The sequence below is a fragment of the Gavialis gangeticus genome, unplaced genomic scaffold (genome assembly GCF_001723915.1).
Source record: "Gavialis gangeticus isolate Ggan-Ray unplaced genomic scaffold, GavGan_comp1, whole genome shotgun sequence".
Classification (NCBI taxonomy): domain Eukaryota; kingdom Metazoa; phylum Chordata; order Crocodylia; family Gavialidae; genus Gavialis; species Gavialis gangeticus.
This window is the reverse complement of record NW_017729034.1, coordinates 34,140,277-34,163,057: the sequence shown is the minus strand read 5'-3', so window position 1 is coordinate 34,163,057 and position 22,781 is coordinate 34,140,277.

Sequence of the window (22,781 nt, the reverse complement as noted above, 5' to 3'; positions counted from 1 at the left end):
TGTGAACAAACAGGTGTGTTCTATCCCCAGCAAGAACATGCATAACATGATTGCTGGGTATGTCCCATCCAATGAAACATATTCAGAGGGGTCTGTTGGAGGCATCTCCATCAAACAGCAGGAAGAGAGGAGGGAGGGAGAGAGAGAGAGAGAGGAGGGTATCTACATGTATGAATTCCCTGGTTCAGGAAATCATTGGTGATCTAGTTACCAACTTAATGCTGAGCTGTAGGGCTTTGGCAATTTGTCCAACCTGCAAGTCCTACAGGGGTTGGTGGAGGGGGGGAAGGAGCAGGCTTCAAAATACCACAAGAAACTATGCAAGTCTGCTGTTGTCTTATCACTTTTCCCCATATCTACTCTTATTATAGCACTACTAGAAGTAAGCAACTATTATTTTCATCAGTCTCTTGAGATGACGCTTGCTATGGGTGCTGTTGAAAAAGCTGTGTATGGCAAAACAGAATGTCCTCTCAGGAAACTGGAGCACATGTTCATCAATTGTTTAAATCACCAAACATCTGGAAGCAGAATGAAGCTATTCCAAAATATTTGCATGCAAAAATTGGGTTCTTAGGTGGTCAGTTACACCTTTCTGACCACAATGGAAGTCTCCAGTTTTCCAGATGGTTTATAGCAAGCAGTTCATGAGGCATAACTTTCATTCAGATTGGAGCTCCTTAAATCTTCTATGATGTCAGGATTGTATCTTGATTGGTCCAAGTCAGCTTTTCCAATAAGGATCTGCCTAATGGAACCCTACATCAGAGCCATATAAATCTTGAGGTTTGCGACACATTTCCCTCTCCAAGGAAAAAGAAAAGAAAAGCCTGGGATGGATTGAAGATAGAGAGCTGAATTATTTAACTGGCCATGGAGGTGTCACAGGTAATTGTTTTACTATCTGCCAGTTTTCCAAGAAACAGGTCAAAGTGCAACTTGTCACCCAGGGTGAACATCTAAAATTACCCCTCCAGATCAATCTGTAGAATCTCAGTTTGTGATTAGGCCTTCTGGTCACACTGCAGTTATACAAGTAACATGGGGGAGCTTGCAAGAAGGCTTTTTGGTTGCAGACAAGTTCAGTGTTCTGTACTTCCAACCAAGCACTTTCCAGGAGCACCTTCCATATATTTTTACAGTAAAAAATTAACAGCAAGAAACTGCAGTGTCCAGAGGTGGAGACACAAGGAGTCACTCTACTGGTAAAGGCATCTTCTACATTTTCTTTCTTCCTTTGTTCTTGCTTGTTCTTTTGGTCTCTCTTTCCACTCATCCTTTTTTCTCCTTCTCATTCCCTCTCTCCTTACTTTCATATATTTCCCTTCTTTACTGTCTTTCTTCCCTCCCATTTCCTAACTTTCTCTTATTTTTCCTTGTCTTATTACCCCATTTTTCTTATACTTTCTATTCCTTGCCAATAGTCAGCCTCAACAGCTTTCATGAAAAATATGTCATTCTTATGAAAAGCCTGCATGAGAATCATGCTGTGAATTGATCAAAGACAGGAATATACCAATTACAAAAAAAATTGCAAATGATACAGCTTCAATGCAATGCCTAGAAGACATTGTCACTGGAGAGTCTCATCTTCATTGGGAAAACACTTGAAAAAAAGAGCTGGCATAAACTCAAAAAACAACTTGCTTACCATTTAAAGAAATCACAGTAAGCATTTGAAGATGAATTCCTTAATATCACTGCATGTACACTAGAGAATGAAAGAGCCAGAACTCTCTGTAGACCTTAAAAATGCACAGGAGAAGAGAGTTGCTGTCTCAGAACTCCTAAGATCCCCCTGGGCATGCTTCCACAATCACACACCTTGTAGAAATTCAGAGGCATAGAAGACAGACTCTTTACCATCAAAAATCACAGGCCTGCTACTTGATTTAAAGGAGATCTGCTTCCTGGTACTAGGTTCAGTTCCCACTGAGGATCATATGTATGCACAACTATAGCTGATCCCAAAATGACACCCAAAATGGGACTTGAACTTGTATGTAAACAAGTTTTCCAGGTGCAATTGAAGTCATTGCTATACCCCTCCTCCTCAGCTGTGCTAGATGCCCTTCATTGGCAGCCAAGAAGCTGGGTTGTCTTATACAGAGTTAAATATTTAATTTAGAATAATCACATGGTTAATTAAAGGAAATGCGTGTACAGAAACCTTCATAATATGAAACTGGTGTGGAAATAAATTCCTCAGCTCTGTTTCACAGCTTATAAGGGATGGTCTCTCGAGAATGCAAATGTCAGGTCAAGACACTTAGATTTGTAAGCTATTTCAGTATATTTGCAGTCCTTTCCTCAAACATAAGAATGTTTATCAACCCTTAACTGCACTGAAACCACCACCTCGGTTCATAACATTTCTAAACAGTCCACAGCTTGTAGGCTGCAGGCTCCACTATCCTAGGGGAATCTTGAACAATTCTCTAGGTAAAAGTGAAAGTCTCTCAGTACTCTGAGATTACTCATGTTACTATTTACTCTTCCTTTGTATTTTTTTTCTTGACTTCAGCTTAGGGGTGGTCTAAACCATCTCTGGCCTCTGAAAAATTTAGAAAAAGATATAGTTAGTGCAATGTAACTCCTTGGGTGCATGAAGTTATACCAGTAGAAAGGAATTTATACTGTTGAGGGGGCCAAGGTATTTGCTCCCTTCTGCAGTGCGTAACAGTGTTGGCCCTGAATGCAGTTTCAGGCTTTCCTGCTGTTAAACTGAGCCAGCAAGTCATTCATGACTTCCACAGATGTTTCTGTTTTCTGAACTAATAGGAACCTTCTGCATTGCCTGCTCTCCCTAAAGACCAATGCCAGCTCAATCAAGAGAAAAAAATCTCCACTTGACATGGGGAGCTAAGAGCTGGTTTGCCCACAGGCTTAACATCTGTACAAGATTCTTCAGAGGCATAAGAGCTATGGCACAGAACCATTCCTGAGCTGATCTGAGCCAATAGGGCTGGAACACTCAGGCCTGAACACATCTCCACCTGTACGAGTTCCATCATCTTTTAATGGTATTTAGCACTATTAACATTTTGAATTGTGAGGCAGTTCCCTTGTGAGTAACAAAGAATTGTCGATATTAAGTTTTGCTGTCAGAGCCTTTACAGTACTCTCAGTAAGAAGAGTGGCCATTCTGTTTTAGCAGGAATTACAACAGGGCTGTGATTACCTGGCCAGGCATAGGAAATCAATAATCTGGTTTAGAAATTTTGGTGGCGATGTGTCAAGGGTTTCAGGTTTTCCTCCCCTTGCCATTACAAAAGAAGCCATCATGAGCATGTGTTCCCATATGTATCAGCATGTTCCTCTGAGAAATGGAAGCTGCTCTGGAATTTATCCTCTTTTACCTCCTCTTTATTTGACTCTTAAGCAGTATTTTAAGTCATTCACCGGACTACAAGTTGAATTTAGGTATCTGTAACAGGGCACTGGCCCCAGGCCCTGCTACAATTCAGAGTGCTCCTCCAGGTCCAGACAGAGCAGAGGACTTACCAGGAGATGTGGAGCCAATCAAGCAGCAGAGAATGATGTGCTGACAGTGTCTGGGGTGAACACGGTGACCTGGCAAGAGGTGAAGGAGGCATGTGAAGTCCCAGAGCTGGGCCCCGTTGGCCAAGGGAGACCAAGCTGAAAGGTAAAGCCAGGCTGGCTGGAAGGAAGATTTTCCCCAGACAGGGGAGCATGAGTGTGCTAGAGCTCATGCGCACCATGCAGAGGCATAGGAACTATACGAGGAGCTGGGACATTGAGCTGGAGACAGACCCAGAACAGGGTAAGGGGAGAAAAAAGGCCTCTACAGGAGAGGCAGCACAAGAATCTGCAGCCAGGGTGAGAGAGTTACTGGTGCTAGTTAGTCTGGAATTGAGTGAACTCACTTCCAGTAAGTTTAAATGAGAAGCATAATCTAAATGAACTTTGTCAATTAGTAAGATGTAGAAGAATCTATTATAGTCAGAGTGGAAAAGCTTTTTGATGGGCCAGCTGGTCGAAGGATGGAATGTATATGAATTGATTGATTGAGGGTTGGTGTATATATTAACTGAACCCTGAGCAGGTTAAGAAAATATAGGAAGAGTGATTGACAAGATGCTGGTAAACTTGTTAGTTGGTGAAATATAAGGTTGCTATGCGTGGAAATGGAAGGACTGTAAATATGAATTAATTAATATTTAGCACCCGTTAGCTAACAGATCTGGGGTGAGAATAGATTTGAGTGTAGAAAAGTTTGTTAATTGATGAATAAAGTAAAGATAAATCAATTAAATATTGATACTTAACTGGTGGCCCAGGGAAACAAGGACCTATTATGGATAGACCCCGTGGGGATGAGTCTATTGGCTATTCAAATAAAGATCTAGCAGGGTTGGGAACCCATAAGTTTTGGCCTGTTAATGGCCAGTTCCTGAGAATAAGAGACTGAATAACTGGATAGTAATCAGTTGTCACATCATACTTACCGAAAGGGCAAGTCCAGGGGAGAACATGCATACCTGCATAGATGTGGTAAGGACAGGGTGTAAGGGAGGTGGAGCCCTGTGAAGACAACCCTTACTTTCATCCTGATCACTACGGGTGTTTGGAAAAATCTCACTTCCCTTTTTCTCTTTTTTTATATTTTGAACATCAAGGCATGGCAGGAAAGTATTAAGAGAGGCAACCCAAAGTGAAGGAGAGGGGTGGCTGAGGAGTTACCACCAACTATGGAACTCTCACAGTATCCATTAGAGACAAACAATTATAACATTTAGATACACTGCAAATTTGGGAAGGAAAGTTTCAGATCTGATAAAAGCATAGAGATGAAATAAGAAATAGAAAATATGTTTATAAAATGCCCTCTGTTAAAGTTTTTCTTGATTCATACTATGTTGCTCAGGAATACTAGTATATGCTCAATATAATATTTCTAAGTCATGCTAAATGAAGCCCTACAACACCTCCAACTAAGCTTTGCCATGTTATTTTAATAAGAGCAATATTGAATTATTAAAGGCAAGCAGTAAATTGTATTTCTTAATGCCCTATCTGATGCACAGACATATTATCAAATATATGAATAGATGATTGATGTGACAGAGTGCATTTCATTATACCACAGAACATGCATGTCCATAGAATTTGAGAAGGTACAGTATGGTATTATCTTATATGTGTTATTGGCTTATTGCTTTTTGCATTCTACTGGTAAATGTAAACATTAGAAAATATAAACTTCTATCTGACTACAAGCTATGCATATCAGATTCCACTTGTTTATCTCAGTGAAGCTAAAATAAAATTAAGGACTAAAAATAAATCAATGGCCTGTGCAGGCTCATGGGAATTTTCCCCTCCTTCAGTGTACCTCTAGCACATGGCAGAATGAGTGCCTCACTAAGCATAGACTTCCCATGGCAATTCAGATCTTTACCTTTGAAAGTTTTTGAAACAGTCTCATTTGACCTGATGCATAAGCTCAAGGTTAGACATGCCCTTTGCCAAACAGAAAATCCACCCTACTACTACATAACTCACTCCAGTGGTCATTGGTCCTTTCTAGTATTGCAAATTGTCTACCCATGTATGTACTAACAGAACTAACTAAAGCACCCTGTTCAAATTTGTTGATGACACTAAGATGTGGGGGGATGTGGGTACATTAGAAGAGATGAATAGGCTGCAATCAGACCTAGACAGGTTACAGGCGTGGGTGGATGAGAATAGGATGGGATTCAACACTGACAAGTGCAAAGTGATACACCTGGGGAGGAACAAGCAGCACCATACCTACAGGCTGGGGAACTCCCTTCTCATCAGTATAGAGGTAGAAAAGGATCTTGGAGTCATCATTGATGCCAAGATGAACATGGGCCGGCAGTGTGGGGATGCAGTCAGGAAGGCCAACCGTACCTTGTCATGCATCCACAGATGCATCTCAGGCAGGTCCAAGGAGGTGATCCTCCCCGTCTATGAGACACTGGTCAGGCTGCAGCTGGAGTCCTGCATCCAGTTCTGGGCGCTGCACTTCAGGAGGGATGTAGACAACATGGAGAGGGTCCAGAGGGGGGCCACTCGCATGATCAGGGGGCAGCAGGGCAGGCCCTACAAGGAGAGGCTACGGGACCTGAACCTGTTCAGCCTCCACAAGAGAAGGCTGGGGGGGGATCTAGTGGCCTGTTACAAACTATCAGAGGGGACCAGCAGGCACTGGGGGAGTCCCTGTTCCCCCGAGCACTACCAGGAGTGACTAGAAATAACGGTCAAAAGCTGGCAGAGTGTAAATTCAGACTAGACGTAAGGAGGCGCTACTTCACTGTCAGGGCGCCTAGGTTCTGGAACCAACTTCCAAGCGAAGTGGTGCTGGCTCCTACCCTGGGGGTCTTTAAAAGAAGGCTAGATGAACACCTTGCTTTTTCCTGCCGAGGCAGGGGGTCGGCCTTGATGATCTGCTCAGGTGCCTTCCAACCCTACAAACTATGAAACTATGAAACAATGAAACATGATCAATTCCCTTCTTGATCTTCCCTCAGATTAAAAGAGAAAGAAGTTAATATTCACAGTCAACTAGAGTCTGATCCAAAGCCCATTAACATCAATTGCAAGACTCACATGGATTTTAATGGGTTTTGGATCACAACCCAGGAGACAAGAATTATGGCTTTCAACAGATAGAAGGAATCTGATTTTCAGAAGCTCTTTTACTTGCTTTATTTAAGAACTCAAACAAATGAAGGCCCATACTAACTAATAGTTTGCAACCGTGTATGTTTTCAGCTTGTAAAATGTTTAAAAAAGAATAGACATTATCCTCTTAATTTGGATACATCTAATGATAGAAAACTTACCATCCAGCTTCTGGATGTGATTACATAAGAAACTAGGCTTTAATTTTAAGGAAAAGTAAGTGTATAGGCCTCATGGCTGTAAAGAAAACCTCAAACCAATGCGATGCTATAACTGGAAAAGCAAACCAAACTCTGGCGTGCATCTACCGATGCATCTTCAGGAAAACCAGGGATGTCATCCTTCTGCTTTACTCGGCCTTGGCAAGGCCACAGCTGGAGTACTGTATCCAGTTTTGGGCTGCCCCACTTCAGGAGGTATGTGGAAAAGCTTGAGAGAGTCCAGAGAAGAGCCACTTGTATGATCCTAGGCCTGGAGGGCAGGCCATACAAGGAGAGGCTGAGGGATCTGGGACTCTTCAGTGTGGAAAAGAGAAGGCTCAGGGGGGGACTTGGTAGGAGCCTACAGTTACATAAGAGGGGTACATCAGGACCTGGGAGAACAGCTGTTCACCAGAGCTTCCCAAGGGATAACAAGGTCTAACAGTCACAAACTCCAGGATTGTGATTGTGAGTTTATAATATACTTTTGAACTTTATTGGAGCCTCTGTGTATGTATTGGGTATATGAGGGTGGGCTGTAGCTCTATGTATATCCCTGACCCCAAGATCCACCCCTAGATAACACATGAAAAGCCCCGGCTGTCTGAGGAGGCCCAACAACCCTCCGCCCCTTAGTTTTCTCATAGGTGGTCAGTGTCCAGGACACTCGGTGGTGTCCACCCACACATAGCAAGGCTGGGGAATACTGTGGGGACAGAAACTCCCCTTCCCTCACCCCCTTGACACAGCTGCATGTGAGGCTGGAATCAGAGGCAGTCACTGACTTGGATTAGTGGCAGCCAAGGGGGTGGGGCTGGCCTAGGCTGGGGGCCAGAAAATGAACTCTGTCCAAGGCTAGAGCGCAGCCCCGCACAACACTGCCTGGAATGGTGGCAATTGGGCAATTGCACTTTAAGGTAACCCTCAATGAGATCTGACACAGATGTTTGATAAAGCGCGCTAACAAAAGGTGCTTTAGGTTAGTACACATTCATCAAGGGTTAACTTAGAGCATGATCTGCCATTTTTTAAATGTTCTAAGAAGTGCGGACATCTGTTCAGTTATGGCTTCAGAGCACTTTCTGCCTGCTTAATTTGTGATGTGTAACGTCTGAACCTGGCCCTGGATAACATCTAGGACCAACCTACGTGGGTAGTGCTGCAGGATCAGAGCCAGAGCAGTTGTCTGGGCAGTGGATCACATTAATTCAGTGCCGACCACATTGCTTGGTAAGCAGCCAGTGAGAAAAAGTGTTGAACAGAATGTCTGTGGGCTCTTAGCCTACTGCCTCTTAACCTCAGCTACAAGACAGTATACCATCTAGTTAACAAAAAGGCATACTGCTGAAATGTGGTTCTTTTATATCATGAGCCAAGCGTGACATTAGAATACACATCTGCTTCATCTCACCTAGTCGTTGAAGTGAACCTGCAATCATGGCAATGCTGGCTTCTGTACTTGTAGTCTCACAAGGACTTTCAGGTCTAATGAGCTCAATCATATGTAAAAAGCTGTTTCTGCTCACTGCCAGCCCTGCAGATTTTAAATGAGTTAAGCAAAGACAGACCTAGCCATCAGAAAGTGATCATTTCTTTTGAGGATGGGGAAATATAATTTGGATTGGTCATGAAGGGCACCTACACACATGCACCAAGGCTGATCTGATGTGCTGTAACTACAGCTAGTCAGAGCAGACTCAAGTTAATCGAGTCTGCTGGAGCATGGTAATTACTACACTCCAGCAGACTCCAGTGTCATGTGCATCAGTGTCCCCATGCTGGAAAATGGTGGTGGGGGCGCATTAAATAATGTACATTTGACCAGCTTTAGTTAAAGCGCCCCATGACCATTTTTAAGCATGGGGATGCCGATACATGTGATGCTTCAGGCGCTTTAATTAGAGCAGCACTTGGGCAGAGTGACCTGTGGGCACCCATCTCCTCTCCAGGTATGGATGGCCATTGGCTTACAGGGAGCTCATCCACCCTTTGATAGGTCTTGTTTTTAGTCCTGCTGGGTGTCCACACACCCTCCTCACCCAGGCTAGCCCAGGTCAGGGAGACAATTTAGTTGTCAACAATCTGACCCAAGACACATGTGAGAGGCAAGAATTCTTGTGGGCGATATCTTTTATTGGGCCAGTTGCATTGCCAGAGCTCCACATATGCAGTGAGCTGCCTGAACTTACCAGTTAGCACCGTGGACTCTGGCTGAAGCCACCACTTTCACCCTCTTTTCCCCTACTGCTGAATTCCTCTGAAAGGAGGGCATGAGCAGTAGTGGCATTCACCTGCTGGGCTCCAGAGCTGTTCAAAACTGATGGTGGTTACAGCCAGAACCTGTACTGATGTACTGGGGAGCTCAGAGCTGTTCCTGTGCATGCGGAGCTCTGTCAGGAACAACACTGACACGCAGTGAGCTTATACCAGTGTTGGGCCATTGACATAGGCCATCCATTGAGCACCACTGTTTAGAGGGTCTTGAGAATGATGTTGGGATATACACTTTAGAACAATGAATTGAACTCAAGTTTCCCCCTATTTCAGTTTGGTATCTTAAACAGTGAAATGTCCTCAGGATAGTTTGTCAGTGGGTGCATCTACACGAGATGCTACTGTGCAGTGGTTACTTTAGTAGTATCTATAGAGGTGAATTTCCATTCTTCACTTCGGAAATACCTAAACGTTTTATTTCACAGGGGTAATATACGCTTCTGAATCTCTAGCAGCTGTTTCCTAGAACTGATTTGGTTCTTGTTAGATTCATTACCTTTCAACAGCAATTTGTTAATTTTTTTAGGTTCTCTTTCCTGTCTCACACATAATCTAAATGCCGAAGGTTGTACCTATGAAAGGTAACATAACATACTCTATCATTTAGTAGTCAGAGACAGAAAACTGCTTGCCTACCAGTTCTCAGAGACAGCAGCAAAATAACAGTATTAATTTCCTGCACAATAATCTCTCTATTTTTTAAAATCTGTTTATACTATCTATTCTATTAGAATAACTAAATAGCTAAACCTATTGAGATCATGTTACAGACTTTTACGTGGTCACTATTTGTCAGAAAACTGCTCCTTACTAAATTTATTAGCATCACTGCTCAGTAATGTGAGAGAATATCACAACAGGAACAATGAAGAAATGAAGATGAAATTTCAGCAGTTAGTGCAAATGAAATTAGGAAAGCACTAGGTGAATTGAAGCAACAGGGCCTTATTCCCTAACAACAGAAGTTTTTAGGTGGAGGTGAATGGGAGCTATTCCATTTAGTTCATAAATTGTTCCTGATAAAAGATTCCACATAAATGATGGCAAAATTCAATAACATTCATCTTTAAACAGAAAGGTAGTAAATAGGAAAGTTCCAGCTACAGGGGAATAGAGTTACTTAGCTATTCTTTCCAAATATATGTAGAAGTTATTCAAGGTAGACTCAGAAGAACCACAGAGATCAGTGATTATCAGTTCAGTTTTAGGAAAGGGAAGGAGACCCTAAATTCTCTTTCAGAATCCTCCAAGAAAAGAAGAAAAAGAAGAAAACATTATTTATATGGACTTCGTAGATCTAGAAAAAACACTTACTTGGATTCCAAGAGAAGCTCTATAGTAAAGCCTGAGAAAAATAATAAAAGCCCCAGAAAAGTACATCTGACTAATAAAATATACATATAATGAACCATCACACAAGTCAGAGCAGGCCCTGGAAATACAGATACTTTTGAAGTGAAAAGTTGTGATTAGGGATGATATAGGATAGAAGCATGCTATGCAAGTTAAAGCACTAGATGCACAGGATAGCGATAAGGCCTACATTAAATTATGGCTTGGAAGGTGTGTTCTTTATAATAAAAGATAAAGGAGGATTAAACACCACTAAAAAAGTGCCTGCTAAAATGGTTAAATGGTTTGACAAAATACAATGGAAAAAAGAATGAGGAAGTGAAAACAGTATCACCAATAACAGCTATTGTTGAATATTTATAAACAACGTGCTTGAGATATCATGCATATCTTGGGAGAGAAGATGATCATAGTGGGCGCATCTGCATCTGCCCCTGACTACGAAGTTAGTACTGCAAAGTCATTTAGTACTTGCTTTAGGTTGGTAGTGTGCAGTCCTGGCAGTGCATAGGTAGTTTTCAATCCTACTGTGCAGTAGTGGTGGCGTCACAGTCAGTGCCCGCCAACGCTACGTTGCCATAACGACACTACATCACCATAGCTCATAGCTACAGTGATATAGCATCTTGTGTAGATGCATCCACTGAAGACAAATTGTGAGTATGGAAATATCAGATGACAGACCAAGAAGAAGATCCAAGAGAAGATGGTAAGATCGAATAATAAAGGAGGATATCAAAATAAAAAAGATGAGAACCTCTGATCAATGACTGAAAAAGTGTAGAGAAAGTGGATTTAAACCACTAACTGACTATATAAGGATAAAGCATAAGAAATAGGAGCACGGAGAGGAAAATCTCTAACATATTCAACAAAACAAACATTTCAGAAGAATTAGCAAAATTAATTGATCAAAGTTCTGAACCTGTACTTAGAATTTTTTTTCAACTTTTTTCCCCTTTGTTGCCAAAATCATGGATTGGTAAAGATTTAGGAGCCCGCCATTTTCTCTTCTAGCTAGATGCATGCAGTGTATTTAGGTAAACATTGTACATACTTTACAAACGGTGTGTGACCCCCATGAAGTTTAGCTTAGAAAATAAAGTTTTAGAAACTAAAAAAGCAGCACTAGGGCTGAATATACTTTAATGGCAATAAGCATCCTAGTGACATCTTCTAATCTGAATGTATTGTCACTTTCAGGGATCTTGTGAAACCTAGGAGCTAACCAGAGAGCACATGGCGGACGTTAAATTGACATTTAGCTCAGTTGTTTCTCTAAACTACATTTGGATTTATTGTCTATCTTAAAATGTTTATACCAGAGCAACTGGGCATGTTCCTTGCAAAATTTACAGTAATACCAAATCCCAAAAGGCATTTCTTTTACAGGTCAGGGTTTTACTGTGGTTACGTTTGTTTCTCTTGGGGGTGAAATAGCTGGGAGGAGTTTGCAAACTATGGCACTTCAGTAGCAAGGCACTCACAGGGAGGAAGGCTTTCCAATATTTTCTAAAAGTGGTCAGACTCCAGATTCACCTACTCTTTCCTAGAATTTTGTTGCATAGCTGAACCTGGAGACAGAAAATGCTTTGGCCCTGACTCTTACATGCTGTAGCCTGGGCTTCTGGGTCTGCATTGTCCCTTGGACACTGTCTGACTTGCATTGTGCCATGCTGATTCCTAGATCAAAATACAGCACTTGATGTAGTCAGGGTGGGACTCAATTGCTTTGGAAATTAGAACCAGGGCTAATGACTGGAAGCTGGGAGGGTAGTGAAGGGATTTAGGCGCACACCTCTGAATAAGTCTTAGAGGGGTTAACAGAAAAAGGCAACTTTTCTGAACTATATAAAAATTAATAGAGAATTTCATCACTACTGTGTAGAGTATAACTTTGCTAAAACTTCTGAGATGCTTGCAGTGAAGCAAATTACTTGATCTTTCTCTGTGTAAAAGCTATTTGCCTTTTGGAAGCAGAAGGAATAATTTGTCAGGTTTACTTAGAACACTGCAGACAGGAAATGCATTAATTTTGCTGGGAAAAAAGAAAATAATCTTGTGCTTTGGCAAATTTGTTCTCTGGTACCAACTTTCACATCAGTTACATGTTGCTATTACTGCCAGGAGCTAAGAAAAAAAATGTAAGCACAGTAGAAGATTAACACTCTTATTATCTTTAATAAATATCACTAAAATATATTTTTAACCAGAAATCCTCTCTCTTTTATGTAGAATGATTTAGTGACCTCATGTGGTTATTTATATCTCACTATTATCTTGTCATGTACTGAGGCCCACAATCTTTCCCAAAGTGAAGTGTGCTTAGGACAGGTGGTGATGGTGGTGGGCAGGGCCGGCTCCCTGATCTTCATGGTTGACTGGCACCAGCTCCAGCACAGCTGGCTTGAATTGCAAGCAGTTTAGGGATGGCTCTAATTTACTGATGTTGTGTGGGTCCCTATATCAGTTGTGGATTAGATTACCATGGGCATATTCTGCCTCCCCTCATCCTTCTCCAACACAGCTTATCTCCTACATCAAGATATGAGAGGGAATATTGGCATAGGAACCAGCTGCACCATTTCATACCACCCAAGAACTCCTCTACAGTGTGACAATTCTTATGAGGTTAAATTGGCACTAAATGGCACCTGCACTTTACTGTCCCACAATGAATGAAAACACAGTTTTACAGGTTGTTGCTGCAGCAAACTTATTTTTACTACCTCTTCCTCATCTCAGGACACTATGGAACAATAGTTTCTGCTGGAGCCATACCCAAAGCCTGGTCTATTTACTGGCCCACCACTTTGCCTCAGATTAAGTTAGAAATGAGACAGACTGCATGAGGGGAAACAACGCTGCACAACACCGTTTGTCACTGGCTTGCCTTTTGATCAAGTTAAATGTCAACAGGTAAAGTAAGCTCAGTCTGGAAGCTGTTTGAGCAAGGCTCTCAGCAGAAAAATGTGATAAAAGAGAAAAAGCAATAAGTCCTGGTTCAGGACAGAACTTAGGCATGTACTTCACTCCTTTTGACCCCAGTGTTCCCACCAGGTAGTCCTTTCCTGAACTAAGGACTTTATGATTTCATTTTCCAGCTCCTTGTCTATTTCCTCACTGCTCCTACTATCAGAAATACTCTGATGGAGAATTAAAAAGAAGAACAGATACTTATTACAATTAATCAAGGTATTGAAAACCTATAAACAAAGAAAATGGGAATGATTCAGAGGTTGGACAGTTTTTATTTTAGCTTTACTGGGCTCTGGATCAAGACTTTAGTAAAAAAATTGATAAAATGTGATTAAAAAAACCCATAGTTTCAGAGGGTAACACACACGGAAGTAGCATGTGGCATTGTGATGACTTTCATTGTAATTATTGGTGTAATAATGCAGACTTAGTTTCTCTAAGTTGCTAACCAAAAGATAGCTTGTTGAGTAAGCAAAAGGGCTAGTCTGGTTGGATTCATTTACTTGATTTTTTCATTTCTTTAAATCTTTCAAGTGCTTCTGTACTTCTGAGGCTTAAAACAAAGGTTACACTCCAACTACTAAGTGCTGGAAATCTTGAGGGGAAGTCTGTTCCTTCAAGTTTCTTTTCTGCTAGGCTGTTACAATTTTGTTGTATCCTCCTAGTTCTGGGAAGGGAAGAGAGGCAAAATTGTTCAGCTTCATTACTTTAGCTGCATTGTGAGCTACTTAAAAAGGGCCTGACAGCCCAAACAGCCTCAGAGAGCAGTGACAGTAATACACAGCCTATTTTCTTCTCCAGCCCCATACAAAAGAGCGTTTTATGGCAAATAAGGGGGGTAGTTTTCACATTTGTACCATTTCCAAATAAAAGTTGCGAGGCAGCTGTAGACAATGATACCTCAGTGCAGGGCCTTGAACATGCAGCCCTCCACCCCAAAATGTTGTTTTTTGACTACCTCCCTTTGAAGAGGTTTGCATTCTGGAGTGTTACAGCAAGCTATCTGGAACAATGTGATCAGCCAGCAGCAGCTTCTCCAGGACTCCAATAACTTAAAAAGGACTTTTTCTGCTAGAAAAAAAAAAGCACTCTGGGCAACTAAAAGTGAAAATCTATGCTGCTCCATACCCAAGATGTCAGAGAGATCCCTCCTGGTGAAATAGCTTTTTATTAGAGGTGCACCAATATATTGGTTGCATATCAGATCAGCACCAATAAAAGGAAAATTAACATTATTGGCTATTGACTTTTTTTGGCCAGCGTAGTTGATAATGTCACTGATAGATGCATGCAGCCAGGAATGCAGCTGGGCAGCTTGGAAAGCAGCATCCTGCTGGTAAGTCTGTGGGGAGGAAGGGACATGGGGCAGGGAGTGCAGCAGGGGCAGGGGTAGCCCAGCCAGGATGCTGAATGGGACCCTGGGGCCAGGAGTGGGATAAAGCTGCAGGTGGCTCGTCCAGGGGGCGCAGTGGGGTGGGAAGTGGGGTGGTCCCCACCACTGCCTGCCCCCGGGGGAGTCATAGGGGCATGTGCCCCACTGGATTTGTAAGTGGGGTGAAGGCAGGCTGCTCGCTGTGACTTGGGGCCAGGAGCAGCACCAGCCTCCTCACGGGGGGGGGCTGGGCCAGGGCTGGGAGCAGGGTGAGTGGTGGTGGCGGCACTGGGAAGGGTGGCTATGAGGTGGGGTACAGGGAGCTTTGGGGTGGCTATAGTCCCCCAAGCCCTCCTAGTGCTGCCCCTGCTTAGGCCACTCCACTCCGTGGCTTTTCCCTTGAGACCCTTGTGCTGACTATGTACCCCCTGTCTGTCCCGCAGCCTGGGGCTCCTGAGGGAAAGGCAGTAGAGCAGAGGGCCCCAAGCAGGGGTAGCACTGGGTGAGGGGGGGAGAGCTTGCGGGGGCTATAGCCACCCCAAAATTCCCTGTAGCCCTCCCATAGCCATCCCTCCCAGCACTGCCACCACTGCTGCCTACCAGCCCTGGCCCAGCCCATAAGCTGCGAAGAGGCTGGCACTGCCCTGGCCCTGAGCCCACAGCAGGCAGTCCACCCTTGCCCCATGCAAGGATGGACTGCCCTTACCTATATGATGGGTGGTGGTCCACTCGCTGGCACTGCATCCAAAAAGGACCTGGGGTGACAACTGACCAGAGGATGAATATGAGCCACCAGTGCAATGAAGTTGCCAACAGAGCAAACAGAATTCTGGCGTGCATCAACAGATGTAGTTAGTAGATCCAGAGAGATCTCCTCCCCTCTATTCAGCATTAGTGAGGCCACAGCTGGAGTACTGTGTCCAGTTCTGGGCACCACACTTCAAGAAGGATGTGGACAAGCTCTAAAGAGTGCAGAGACGGGCCACCCGCATGATCAAGGGCCTGGGGGATTTTATGAGGAGAGACTTTAGGACCTGGGTTTGTTCAGCATGAGTAAAAGAAGGCTGAGGGGTGACTTGATAGCCACTTACAAATGTCAAGAGAGAACACCAGGATCTGGGAGAGCAACTTCTCAGAAAAGCACCTCCTGGGAGGACGAAGACCAATAGGCACAAGCTAGTCCAGGAAAAGTTTAGGTTAGCTGTGCAGAAAAGTTTTTCTGTAAGAGTAACCAAAATCTGGAACATGATTCCAGCAGAGGCGGTGCAGTCGCCATCCCTGGTGATGTTCAAGAGGAGGCTGGACAAGTACCTCGTTGAGCTTGTTTGAGCCCAATTAGCTCCTGCCCATGGCAGGGGACTGGACTTGATCTTACAGGTCCCTTCTGGTCCTTCTTTCTATAATTCCATGCACAGATCTGGGGGGACAGGGCTCATGCTCCCTACCCCCATACCTCTCCTGGGGGTGTGTGCAGAGGCAGGGAGCTGCCTCCCTCCCCACCCTCTTGGCCCCTCTGGATGACCCACTCATGGCTCCATCCCACTCCTGGCCCTGGGGTCCCATTTACCATCCTGGCTGGGCATTGCCTGCCCCTTACCCACTCCCTCCCTCATCACGGGGCCTCGATCTGCGCCCCCCGCCCCATGCCCCTTCCTTCCCCCATTCCCATTACCCATCACAGACTTACTGGTAGGGTGCTGGCTCTCCAAGCTGCCAGGCTGCATTTCTGTAAATCAGCTATCAGAATGCTATTGGCTGATATGGCTGTGGGGGGAGAGCTTGGGGGCTATTGGTATCGGCCAAAAAAGTCTTTATCGGTGCACCCCTACTTCTTATCAAAATATACCTGCAAACATGCAAAGCTGGGTTTCATCATATTAAAGTTGCAAATGCAAGTAGGGAAGTCAGGAAGGGCATCATTACTCACCATGTTACACGTTGTATATATTAAGTACTTTATAAATGGACTGATCTGACTAGTAATCAAACTACTATTCATATACATTATGCATCTTAACTCCTGCATTTCTTGATTATTTTGGGTCAGGCAGATCAGAGGAAAAAAATCTAAGTCAAATAGGGAGCAGGGAGACCCATGCAAAGCTGCAAACCTACAGCAAGGCTCTAGAAGCTTGCTGATGCCTTGCCAACTGGACCCATTGAGTTTTACTCATTGAGTTCTGCCTAGGGCTTAATTTTTATGGATATCTTCCTTTCTGACCCTGGGGCCCATCTGTCTCAGGTCAAATGAACTGACAGGCTTGTGGTTATCGTTGCATGGCCCCGCCTGTCTACTTGGCCCCAAAAATCACTTAACAGTCCTTGAAATGCTGGCTCTAAGGCTCACTGGCTTAAGATTATATTTTGGCTCATCTATAATTGGAATGCAACTGAAAACACCATTTGGTCTGGCAAGATAGCTGGAGAGGATTCAACAGTATTAGTGGGCAATTAGAATCTTGGAATTATTTGCTTATCAGGGAGGGAGAGAGGTACTGACACTAGTTTTTGATTTAGGAAATGTTTGTGGCAGAAACACACCACCCACAGGGAACACCAGCAGGCTGAGAAACACTGGCAAACTGCCTTCCCACATCTCCCCAGTGTACAGAGGAAGCCTGCACACTGTTATACCCCTTCGTGTGATGCAGGACATTTCTCTCTTGCCATGCAAGTCTGCTCTGGTGGTGGATAGGACAGGGGTTGATCCATAGTCTCACTTGTCCTGTGCCTTTTCTGGGGTTCCACTCACCAGTGGGGAGATAGTGGTCCCTGTGCTTGCTTGTGCCTGCATTTTTAAGCAGGCCCTTAGACTGTCTGCACAGTTGGTAGAAGTGAGTCGTCTTTTGTTTTTATTGTTTAAAAGATTAGAAATAATCTCCTGCAAGGAAGAGAACTCGGCAAAAATGGAACTAAAATTAAGAAAACAGGCTGGCATTTTAATCTGCTTGTATCTAATGCCTTGCATGCAAGAAGGAAATATGCAAGACACTTTTGAGTTTTCACATTTTCCCAAGAGTACAAAATATGCTCTGTTTCAGCTATCTTCTTACTCCAAAAACTGTAAATTAGCAACTCCAACAGGAAATCCAGGAAGACAGCTGTTAATCATTACCAGTGGTGCAAATGGACAGATGGGTCTTGGATCATACTCTTTTCTGCACTGTTTTTCTGTACTTATTTTTTTGTATTAAAAAAAGAAATTTGTGAATGAATTCAGAGTTTAAGAAAATGCAGGAAGCCAGGCACAGCAGAGGCAGGTGTTGAGCACTGCACAATCTGCACTGCCACAATTTAGTTCTCAGCTACTATATCTTTGCTGTGAAAAGCAAAACAATCTCAATTAAATGCAGACTTGAGGGTGTGTACAAACACAACAATTCTGCTACTGGAACCACAGTTCCACCAGGAAAAACACTTCAGTGTTTCTGCCAATGAACCAGCATTTAAGCAATTTCTACTAGACCAAAAATGGTGGGCCCAGTAGAAACTTTTACCTCATTTGACAAGGTAGAAGCCACCTCTAGTAAAGCTTTTACTGCTGGAACGAATGCTTGTACAGTCACTTACCAGATCGATAGAAGCTCCTGTGCTGTCCTCTGGCACCCCAGCATGCTGTACTCCACTCTCCCCCTCCACTCGAGAGAGACAGTCTGGGATTTGGCTAGTCTCCACTGCTCCAACCAAGTCACAGAGCAAACCCCTTCCCCTGTCAGCTTCAGGGCTTGAAAACCCAACTCCTCTCCATAGTCTCACAGATGACAGCCCTGGTATCAAAAGCCGAGGCCTGGAGCCGGGGTGGGGAAGTCGTCCCTGGCCTCTCCCTAGACCAGAGTTCCCAATGTGAGGAGTGGACAGGGGCTTTGCCCCACTGCTCCAGTTTCCCCAACCAGTCTGAGAAGGAAGGGGAGGGAAGCACAGGGTAATTTTCCCTGCCTCTTCCCCAGAGTAGGGACCATCTGATCTGGGAAACAGGCTAGGCTTTGCTCCCTGTTCCCTCCATTTTTCAGGGGCTGTAGGCATTGACTTGTCTGTGTCCTGCGGGGCATATTTCCCCCCCACAACATAGCATGTCAGAGCCCTGCATCCATGACCCCAACCACGGAGCTGCAGAGATTGCCTTTAAAGTGCCAAGAGGGGGGATCACCTCCCCTGAGTGGCATACCCAGAGCCCCACACCTGCAGTCCCATACATGGGGCTGTGGGTACTAGCTTTGACATGTTGTGTGCAGGGAGCATCTCCCCTGCAGGGCATAGCCAGGGCCTTATGCCCACAGCCCTGTCTGTGGGGTTGTGGGTGCTGGCACTGATGCATCTCACAGGGGGAAATGCTCCCCCACATGTGGCATTTCAAAGTCCCTTCCAGCCCCTAACAACTATGAAACATACCTAACTGTAAAAGAATAAATAATTGTTGTCACTTACAACAGGAGATATTGCCAGAACCACTCAGCTAATGGGAGGGGCCTTCTCCCATAGCCATACATGTGCCCTACTGCATATGCTCAGCCTACATACATACGTTTATGCATCCACAGCATAAAGCCAGGGCTGAAGCCAACTGGGCAGGCTAGAAAACTGCCATTTAAATGCGTAAAGGAAAACAGATTTCAGCCCACAGTTACCATCCATTTTTTGCACACGTGCACTAATTTAAGTATTCAAAGCTAAAGCAGAGATGGGGAATCAGGAATAATGACACACAAGTCAATGTAGTTACATTTATGTAAATGAAATCACCCAGGTCCTTGGCTTTTCTTCAGTACTACCACACACGCAAAACCTGCATGCTAGTATTCAGCTGCACAGCCTTCTCTCTCATGAGAAACAAGGATAGATTTATTGGATTTGTCAAAACTTTTTAAAAATAAAGTAGCTTCCAGTTAAAATGGCAGCAGGTCCCATATTCTACTGCAGTTTAGCTAGGGAAAATCCATAAGCTGAGGAACTGACCCAATCTAGTTACAGTACTGTTTAAAGATCCATCAGAGCCAATTGTAATGAATCAGAATTAACCCAGGGACAGAGAACTTACCTTATGATGTGAAAACAGACCATATGATGAGAGGCTGAGGCCCACGGGACTCTTCAGTCTGGAAAAGCGCAGGCTCAGGGGTGATCTGGTAGCCACCTATGAGTTTATCAGGGTGCTCACCAGGATCTGGGGGAACGACTGTTCACCAGAGCGCCCCAAAGGATGACAAGGTCAAACGGTCACAAACTCCTCCAAGACCATTTCAGGCTGGACATAAGGAAGAATTTCTTTACTGTTCGAGCCCCCAAGGTCTGGAATAGCCTGCCATCGGAGGTGGTTCAAGCACCCACTTTGAACGCCTTCAAGAGACATTTGGATGCTTATCTTGCTGGGATCCTATGATCCCAGCTGACTTCCTGCCCTTTGGGTGGGGGCTGGACTCGATGATCTTCCGAGGTCCCTTCCAGCCCTGGTGTTTATGAAATCTATGAAACTATTATGAGAAAACCCCCCCCAAAATGATAACACAAGTTAAAAATACTACAAAACTAACAAAACGATAACGTGCAATATTTTCCTTATTAATATTTTAGATCTCAACCCATATATTTGTTTGTTGCTAATTATCTATTCCCACAGGTAGGTAGCAACCAGTTGTCAAATATTTTTAAGTCCTAAAGATCTGTTCCCTCATGCTTTTCCCTCATTTCCCCCCTAAAAATAGTGTATATACAGGTATGTTTAAAAAAATGAAGAAAAAAAAGATATGTTTCATGACAAGAAAAAGAAAAGGATCGGAAAAATCAAGGTTCTGTTAACCAGTTGATATCTGCATGTCACCCCCCACCCCCCCAATCAAATGAGGGCCCTGAGGCTGTAACTTGCGGCGCACAGACTCCTCACTGGAGAGACACAAAAAAAACACCTCACAAGAGCCTCATTTTAGGCCTTAATTGGAGCTAGTGGGCCAGCAGCATAGGGATGCAGCCAGGTACCCAGGACAGTGGTGACTTCTAGTTGCTGCCCCAATTGCAATCGTGATCACACGGCTACCAGCAGCAGCCACTTTTTTCACTCTCCTCTCCCCCTCAAGCCAGCATCTGGGGAAGTGGTCCCATTTGCTCTACCCTAGTTGCACCACTTCCTGAAGGGAGCCAACTGGAGGATCTGGGCCTTATATCACTACTGTTTAGTCCATAATGTTTGCTTTCTCAAATCCTTTAAGTCTCTGGGTTATATCCTTAGAGACTGTTTCAGTCTTTTTTCTTAAATAGTTCACTTAAGGGTTCAAATATGGATTTAGGGTACTGACATTAGATGCCTGCATTTGAAAATGCTGATTCAGTGTCTGTAGCACAGTGTGTGCTATTAATACCTCTCCACCTTTATCTCCAGGTCTCTGACCCTACCCCTCTTTCATTTATCTTTACTTTATTCTTACCAAACTGTGCCTCTATTTTAGAGCTCTGATTTCTGAGATTAATCCACCAAAGCCATATCTGGTGCAAGGGGCAGTTTTGTGTTTCTTCTCCTTTGCTCTGCCTGCACAGCAGGCAGCTTTGATTCTGCAGACCATGAGCTGTTCAGAATGAGGATCTTCCAAAGAGTTTCTTCTGCAGAAGTGGCTTTTCAAACTGATCCCCTTGCATGGGGTACACATGGCACAAACAGGGGACCTCCTTTTCAGAAGCTGAGCAGGTCAGGAACAGCAGAGTGCTCTATCTCCCCTTGGAGCTCTACTTTCAGGTAGCAATCTGGTCCACAGATGTCATGAGACCTCCACTACAAATGCTTTTTGCTTAAGACTGCCCCAGGCTTGCTCTCCCCCAGAGCTCACCTCCACCCCAATTCCTTCTGCCTCCAGGTTAACAGCAATGCAGTAGAGATCCCACCTTCCCCATGAGTCCCAAAGAAGTCTACTACTTTGTGGAACCATCACAAGTCTTGCAAAGGAAAAAGCAGGCTGACTCCTCGCAGCAGGCCAATCTGCTTTCAAGGAACTTCTGTTAAGCCAGAGTCCAATTCAGGGCCCTCAGATGAGTCACTTTCACAAAGCTTCAAACAACCAGCCCCCAGGGATGTAGCTTGCCTTCACCTCCAGAGCTGCGACAGGCAGTTCCATGAGGAGTTCCTGTTCTAGCCCAAGCCCCGCTCAGAGGACTGGGGAGTTTCCATGCCACTCTGGGCTGCTGTTTAACTGAGCTTGAGTTTCTCCCTTCTGAAGTTTTCCCTTCAGACCTGACAGGGAGGAAGCATGGCAAAATGGGGCATTAGCCTTGCCTTAGCCCCCCAGTGCTTCCTTAAACCTTATGTGGCTGGCACAGAGCTTGTATCCTGCATCCCAACAACAGTTTTAAATGATCAGCTTCTGTGCATCAGAAAGAGACTGAGATGGAAACAAAACTGGGTATCTGCACCAAGGATTTCTTAAGACTGCAATCAAAGCAAAGTCAAATGGGTGTTAAAAATCAAAGAACTTAAAAAAAAGTAATTGCACATGGGGTTTATGGAGCTCGCCCACCCTGCCATGCTCCTTGCAGGTTGCAATGATGGAGTGGAGGGATGGGGAGAATAGCAGGCGCACTGCTATTCCCCCCACTGCCTGCAAGACCCGACATGGCAGCGGTGGGGGGAATAGCAGGTGCACCGTGATGGTGGCGGTGTGGGGAGGGCAGGACTGGGCCCAGGCCCGATGTGAGGGAGAAGCTGGGTCACCGCAGCAGGGGAAGCAGTGGGCCCAGACTGATCTGGCGACAGCGTGGGGGACAGGAGGAGTGGGCTCTGAGCCAACACGGGGAAGGGGGGTGGGGGAAGAGTGGGACCAGGCCCAAGTGGGAGGAGGACAGAGCCCAAACTGGGGGAGAATCCAGCCTGCCACAGTGGTGTGCGGGGAGCAGCCGACACAGCCCGATGCGGCAGCAGCTGGGGGCGGGGAGAAGCGGGCCTCCTCCCC